The sequence below is a fragment of the Hipposideros armiger genome, unplaced genomic scaffold (genome assembly GCF_001890085.2).
Source record: "Hipposideros armiger isolate ML-2016 unplaced genomic scaffold, ASM189008v1 scaffold_1853, whole genome shotgun sequence".
Taxonomy (NCBI): Eukaryota; Metazoa; Chordata; class Mammalia; order Chiroptera; family Hipposideridae; genus Hipposideros; species Hipposideros armiger.
In genome coordinates, this window is record NW_017733203.1 from 63,710 (window position 1) to 70,996 (window position 7,287).

A 7,287-nucleotide genomic window follows, 5' to 3' on the forward strand; every position below is an offset into this window, starting at 1 on the left:
GAGGGCACGTTTATGGTGGCTGCAATTACAAAAGTCAAAAGTCATTCAATATCTAGGTTGTCTAGGTGCCCTTGTAAAATGCCTTTGAGTGAAAACATTTCAGATTGCCAAGAAAGCCCAAGTAGGACAATGGACTCCTCTGTTCTCCAGGGAGTGACAGTTTGGTATGGATGGAACATAATATAAATAATTATTGGATTGTACCACAGTAGTCAAAACAATTTTTGACTTTTATGTGTTATAGTGTAAGATTGGAAGAAATGTGAATACATAGGTTTTCAGTGGAACCACTTTTTATGTTTAAGTTTATCTGGAGCCTGTTTCACATCCTTGTTCCATAGGCTATAAATCAGGGGGTTTAACATGGGAATGACAAGGGTGTAGAACAATGAGGTAATTTTGTCTTGATCTAGAGAGTAAGAAGAGCTTGGCCTGAAATACGTGAAGAGCACAGTTCCCTGGAAAATGGCCACAGCAGTTAAGTGGGAGGTGCAGGTGGAGAAAGCTTTGAACTGTCCCTCAGAAGAGTGGATCTTTATCACTGCTAGGATGATGTAACTATAAGACACAAAAAGTCCTGAAAGAGCAATCAGTTCATTGAAGCCAAAATGGTGAATATCAGCAACTCATTGACCTCTGTACCTGAGCAAGATAGCAAAAGGAGAGGTGGGCTATCACAGAAAAAATGGTTAATCTCATTTGACCCACAGACACATAAGCAGAATATTAATATTGTATTTATTGAAGCACCATGTAAACGCCGGCCATGAGCCTGGAGCACACTCTGCTGGACATGCTGACTGCATAGAGCAACGGGTTGCTGATGGCTTTGTACCAATCAAAGGCCATCACCGTCAGCAGCAGACACTCAGAATCTGCAAACACACAGAACACAAAAAATTGCAGAGCACAGCCAGAGAAGGGGATTGATTTGTTCTCGGCAAATAGGTCCACCAGCATCTTGGGCCCAATGGCTGTGGAATAGCAGAGGTCACAGAAAGACAGGTGGCTGAGGAAATAGTACATTGAAGTGTGCAGTTGGGAACCCATTCTAATTAAAATGATCATCCCAAGGTTTGCAACAAGAATAATGAGATAAACAGTTAGAAACATGGGAAATAGAGCCACTTTGATTCCAGGAGTATTGCTAATTCCCAAGAGAAGGGGTTCTTTCAAGGAAACAATTTTCCCCATTCATTCTTGTTTATTCTTCTTCTAAAATGCCACAGATGTGATCAAGAAAATGACAGATCAAAGTTTTGACTCTTCTTGATATTCACAAAAATATAATCTGTAAGTCATAAAAGATTTCTTTCAGCACATTATATTCTTTACCCTCATAAAATAGCTCTGACACATTTTATTGTTATGTTGTTGATAGAAGTTAAAGTGACTGGGATAGAATTTAGAGACAGTTTGACTATAAATTTTGATGTCATCCATGAAGTATCAGCTTGCGTGAACCTTCACAGCTTTATCTAGCACTGAATCATGAACTAAAAGCTCTTTACAGGCCAAATATAACATGAAAGTAACACCTACATTAAAGACAAAGCTGAAATATACTGCCTATATTTGAAAAATAAGTATTCAGTTGAGCATGAAAAGAATTACAGTACTGTGTTCTTCAGGAATCATGATTTTTCAAAGACTTTATTAAATTCAGACATAATGAATATATCTCTGATTTAAAAATAATGAAAAACATGATAGTGTTCTTGGTCTACTTTTTAGTATTTATTGAGACATAGATATATTTAAATAAACTTTTCTGTAGAAATATATTACTGCTTTGTCACTTTATTATTGCTCAAATGCGGGGGTGGTCTGATGCCAAAGGAATGTCTCTTGACCAGCAAAAAAGAAATGTTAAAAACAGGTGGAAACAGCAAAATTTAACACATACATTTCTATCTCTTTGGATTTTAAACTCAGCTTGTTTATTAGAAATAGAGATGGGAACAGGAGTGATAAATACATCTTTGATATATAAGCTGTTTGTGTGTGTGTGTGTGTGAGTGTGTATGTGTGTGTGTGTGTGTACCTATGTCTCCCTATTGATGTATGACAAATGGAATTTAAATGATGGTGAGAATTTATATTAGACTTGAGTAAATATGGTATGTGGTTCACACAGGTTGAATTACACAAATTGGTATTTGTATTGTGATACCTCAATTATTACTATTTAAAGAAATTAGAAAAGTCTTAAATTTACACATACCATTATGTAGTGATTAAAAAAAGTTCTTAATTTTGATTAAGATATAAGCAAGTAAAACTGTTCTTTTCCTAATCAAAATGAATCTGATTCTCCCTATTTTATAAAAATATCATTTTTGACAGTAGGTTGCACACTATTAATCAAAGGAACTAAGTTAAAAGTTTTCATTTACAATTTTCTAATTATTTGATTCCTCATTTTTCCAAATGTAAGGTGTTTATTTTTCAATTTTTATATTTGGCAACTGAAAAACCTACCTGCAACAAGCAAGTCTTTCTGAGCTGGGCTCTGGTAGCTGAACAGCAGAGATAGATCCTATTTTATTTTTACTTAGTGACATTTGGGATGTAGATCTCTAAAACCTCTGCCCTCCCACTTCTGTATTATGCAAACATGTAACTAATTACATTTCTTTTTAAAATTAAATTTATTGGGGTGACAATGGTTAGTAAAATTACATAAGTTTCAAGTGTACAATTCTATTATACATCATCTACATATCACATTGTGTGCTCACCACCCAGAGTCAGTTCTCCTTCCATCACCATATATGTGACCCCGTTTACCCTCTTCCACCTCTCTGCCTCCCCCCTTATCCTCTGGTAGCCACTAAACTGCTGTCTGTGTCTATGAGGTTTATTTTCCCCAAAAAGTGTTGCAACAACTTCAGGTAAGACCAAACTTTTAATTTTTCACACTTGCACCAAAGTGATTAACACCAGAAAGGTAAAATGATTTTTATAGTGTGATTCATTGAGTCTACATTATCTTTTTCTAGTCAAGTCAGACATCTAGTGAAACTCAAATATACCCTCCACTTAATGATTTTGTCTTAATTATATTATCCTGTTCAATTTATTAAACTAATAAATTTATTAAATAAAATGATTGTTTTATTTGTTAATTCTTATGTATTCTTAATAATTTGTGTTCTATTTCTTTTATCTGAAACAAACTCTTTCACGTTCCCACTTAGAAATATAACAATTTTTCCATGGTTATATTAAATAGTTTTTATTTTTATTAAGCATGTGTGAGTCTCTTTCTCCAACAACATGTCATTTACCTGGATTTCAATTATTTTTTGAATATACATAATGTCCCCTAAACTTAATACACTTTAAAAAGATGTCAGGCTTGCCACTTTCTCCAGTTAATGGTGTCTAAAGAATATGACTCATCAGCCAACAACAAAAAACGTCAACATTCCAGGATTGTCCAGAATTTAAACTGAATTGAAACCTTGTCAGAGTCTGTTGAAAGGCTGACTGAAGAAGTGATATGAAGGGATACACATGGAGTTCTTATGATGGGCTTAGGACTTTGAGCCCCAAATCCAAATGAACACCTTAACCTGTAGGTGAAATATACATCCTGAACATGTATACACATTTTCCAAAAGGATATACATCTGGAATGATTAACCAAACCTCAGGTTCTTCTGAAGAGCATGACAACATTTTGACATCAAACCTTACAATACAACTACCATATTGTGTGTATGCATGGGGGACAGGGTGTCAGGGAAATTTTTTGGTCATCAATTAAGAGTCCCTCATATTAAAAAAACACTGGAAAAGAACTGCCAATTCTCCAGGCATACCCGAAACTCTGTCCTTAAGTCATGTTGTAATATCTGAAAGCCCCATATCCAATTTCATCCTTCATAGAAACAATTTCACTGAGTTATATCCTAAATGTTTTCATCCTGGCTTTCATCAACACACTATATAAGAAATAGCCATATGAAGAATAGGCTCTAATTTCCCATAGAAACTGAACCTAAGAAACAATGTTTTAATCTGTCTTTTGTATAATATACCATGTAATTCTCTTTGGAATTTGTTACTAGAAAAAAAAGAAATGGAAAGGTTGTGTTTATTTCATTTATATATGTGTCTTTTATTATATTGTAGGCGCCTTAGAAATAATAGCAGTGTTTGTCTATTTTCTCTGTATTCTGAAGCCCTGTGACCAGGACTTGCCCAAGTAATGTATGATTTAATGGGTTTTTTAAAAGATTTTAAGTGGATGTACAGGTGGGTAATGGACAAATAGAAATAAAGAAGATATTAGGGACTGTTTCAAATAATACAGATCATACTTGTATGTGTGCATGGAAGAAGCTTTAAGAAAAACCATGGTTCTGTTTGTTTAAAAAAATAGTTTGCTTTTGTTCATTGCTCTTTCTACAAAGTTGAGAAGTATTGGAGTGTAAATTTGTGTTCTCTCCTCATTCTTCCCATCAGGTAGATATCATGCTCCCTGATCTCTGAACCTTTGTCTGTCCTCTTGGCTCCTGGCTTGAGGAAACCCCATGAGCAGAAACCAGATCCAACCAATATTTTACATCGCCCCAACTGGTATAAACTTGCATCTACCCTCTCTTTTGTAATGTGATTTTTAAGTAACTTTTCAATCAGTGTTTGTTGCTCTGTGTGTGAATGTGAGGAATACAGAAAACTTATACATACAGTTATGTATTTAATTTGAATATACAAAAAGCTAGTAAATATGTGTAAATGAGAATTTTCGAGGTTCTACCACTGACTGATGGTAGCTGTGTCTGATGAAGATGGTTTCACATTCTTTGAGAGTGCTTCCATGGAGACTTGGTATCTTTCCCCTTCCTTTACATTTGGGCTGGCCTCTGACTGCTTTGATGAATACACTATGGAAAACCTAACTGTCATTCTGTGAGTAGCTTTCAAGAGGCGTACACTCACAAATATAATTATTTTGATACAGTTAATGGTGATCAAAGACTAGACACAAAGGATGCTCACCAATAGAGGAATAGATATATAGATTGTGATAGTTTCATGATGTGAAGTGTTATATAATAATTAAAAGAGATGCATTGCTGTCCCTTCTATTGATGTAGAAGTATTTATGAAAGGCTACACTTAATTGGAAAAATTAACATAGGATGAATTCTATATACACTATTTCCTGGAAGGCAAACGATGATAATATGTTTACTAATGAATGAACGTGATGAAAAAACAAGAAAAAAATAAAGAGCAAGCTGTTACCATGGGTTTTCTGGAGTGCACATTAGAACGAAGGATGCAGCATACGGGAGATGAAGGTGTGTAATGAAGGAATGAGGGGAACAACGTGTTCACTAACAAAATAAAATTTAAAGTCTATGATATGATATCATTTTTATTTATTTATTATTTATTTATTTATTTATTTATTATTATTATTTTTTATTGGGGAATTAGGGGAGAGGGAACAGACAAGTTGCTGTCTTTTTGTTCTTCAGTCTAGTTGTGGAGGACGTTGCTTCACTGGCCCAAGTTGGCACCATCATTGTGCTCTTCCCGGGCGAGGCAGATCAGTCGCCAGCTTCTGGACGGCAACTCACAGCGGCTGCTGGCCGCTCACGCTGGCTGCTGGCTACACACGGTAGCTGATGGCTACACACAGTAGCCCATGGCAACCCACCTGCTGTCGCTGGTGACTCACAGCAGCCCAGCTCCAGGTCGAGCTGTTGTTCAGCATCTTAGCTGTAGAGGGCAGTGTCACTGGCCCTCATATGTGGGATCTGAACCGGGGCCCTCTGGCGTCCCAAGCCAGCTCTTAACCAACGCGCCACTCTGCTGGCCCTTTAATATCATTTTTAAAATTACATTTGTGCATTTGTTTCCATTTATGTATTTTCATGAGGTTATTATTTTCCAGTTTTATTGAGATATAATTGATGTATAACATTGTATAGTTTAATGATTTGATATATGTATATATTACAAAATAGTTACAATAAGTTTAATTAACATCCCTCATCTCCCATAGTTACAGTTTGTGTGTGTGTGCATGTGTGTGTGTGTGTGTGTGTGATAAATTTTAAGATAACTTCTTTCCAATTTTTAAATATATAATACAGTACTTTTAATTATAGTCAACATGCTGTATATTACATCCTCAGGGCTTATTTATTTTCTAACTGGAAGTTTGTACCTTTTGACTGTATTCACCCGTTTTCCCCACTCCTCATCCCCATCTCCAGCAACCACAAATCTGTTCTGATTCTATGAATTTGGTTTTTTAGGTTCTACATGTATATGTGAGACTATAAAGTAAGTGTCTCTCTGACATATTTGAACTAGCACCATGTCCTCAAGATTCTCCCATGTTGTGGCATCCATGGTTTCTTCACTCCCAAAATGGCATGGAGTCGTCCACCTCAAAACCTCTGTAATTTTGAGGCCCGAACTCTGCCTGCCATCTTTTCCTCTCCCAAACTGCATCTCTTTGGAGCTGAGGCTCTCTATCTCACTCGAAAAAACCTTTCTCTTACACTAGATGTAGACATTTTGTATTGGCTTTGTAGCCCTTATTCTTCTTTACTTTATGATGACATTGAAGCTTATTATTAATATTTGTCTACTTAGTTCATAATGTCTATTATTAGATGAGATCATAGAATTCGTTAGTAGAAGCTACTGGATGTGCAATGCAATATGAAGGACCTATATGCTCAAAGATCTCCCAGTAAAAATTAAACATGCAATAGCTCTTCATGAAAATGAAATAATGTTTGAATTAAAAATCAACAAATAAAAATTAAACAAAATTAAAAAGCCAGGAATATGATCCACATAGAGGAAGTGCCATGTAGTGCCACACTCTTCACATGGAATTAAACGTGACATGTTTGGCATAACAGCATTTCTTAACATTGAACTTTAGAACAAACACTATTTTAGTAAAATAAAGTATTTGGGACAACTTTGTCCTTCTGACATCATGCAATATAATTTTACAAACAAAAGACACTATGTGTGTGTATCAGTGTGTGTGTGTGTGTATATAATACAAATATTTAAAAACACCTTCTAGTTTTCAGTTTTTCCAGAGCCTGTTTCACATCTTTGTTCTGTAAACTATAAATCAAAGGGTTTAACATAGGAATCACAAGGGTGTAGAACAATGAGGTCATTTTGTCTTGATCTAGAGAGTAAGAAGAACTTGGCCTGAAATACGTGAAGAGCACAGTTCCCTGGAAAATGGCCACAGCAGTTAAGTGGGAGGTGCAGGTGGAGAAAGCTTTGAAC

The 7,287-nt window shown here is 35.6% G+C and overlaps 1 pseudogene; it reads right to left on the bottom strand.

The window, feature by feature from the left end:
* Nucleotides 1-278: 278 nt before the first annotated feature.
* Nucleotides 279-7,287, bottom strand: part of LOC109378291 (olfactory receptor-like protein OLF2) — a 7,705-nt pseudogene continuing 696 nt past the window's right edge.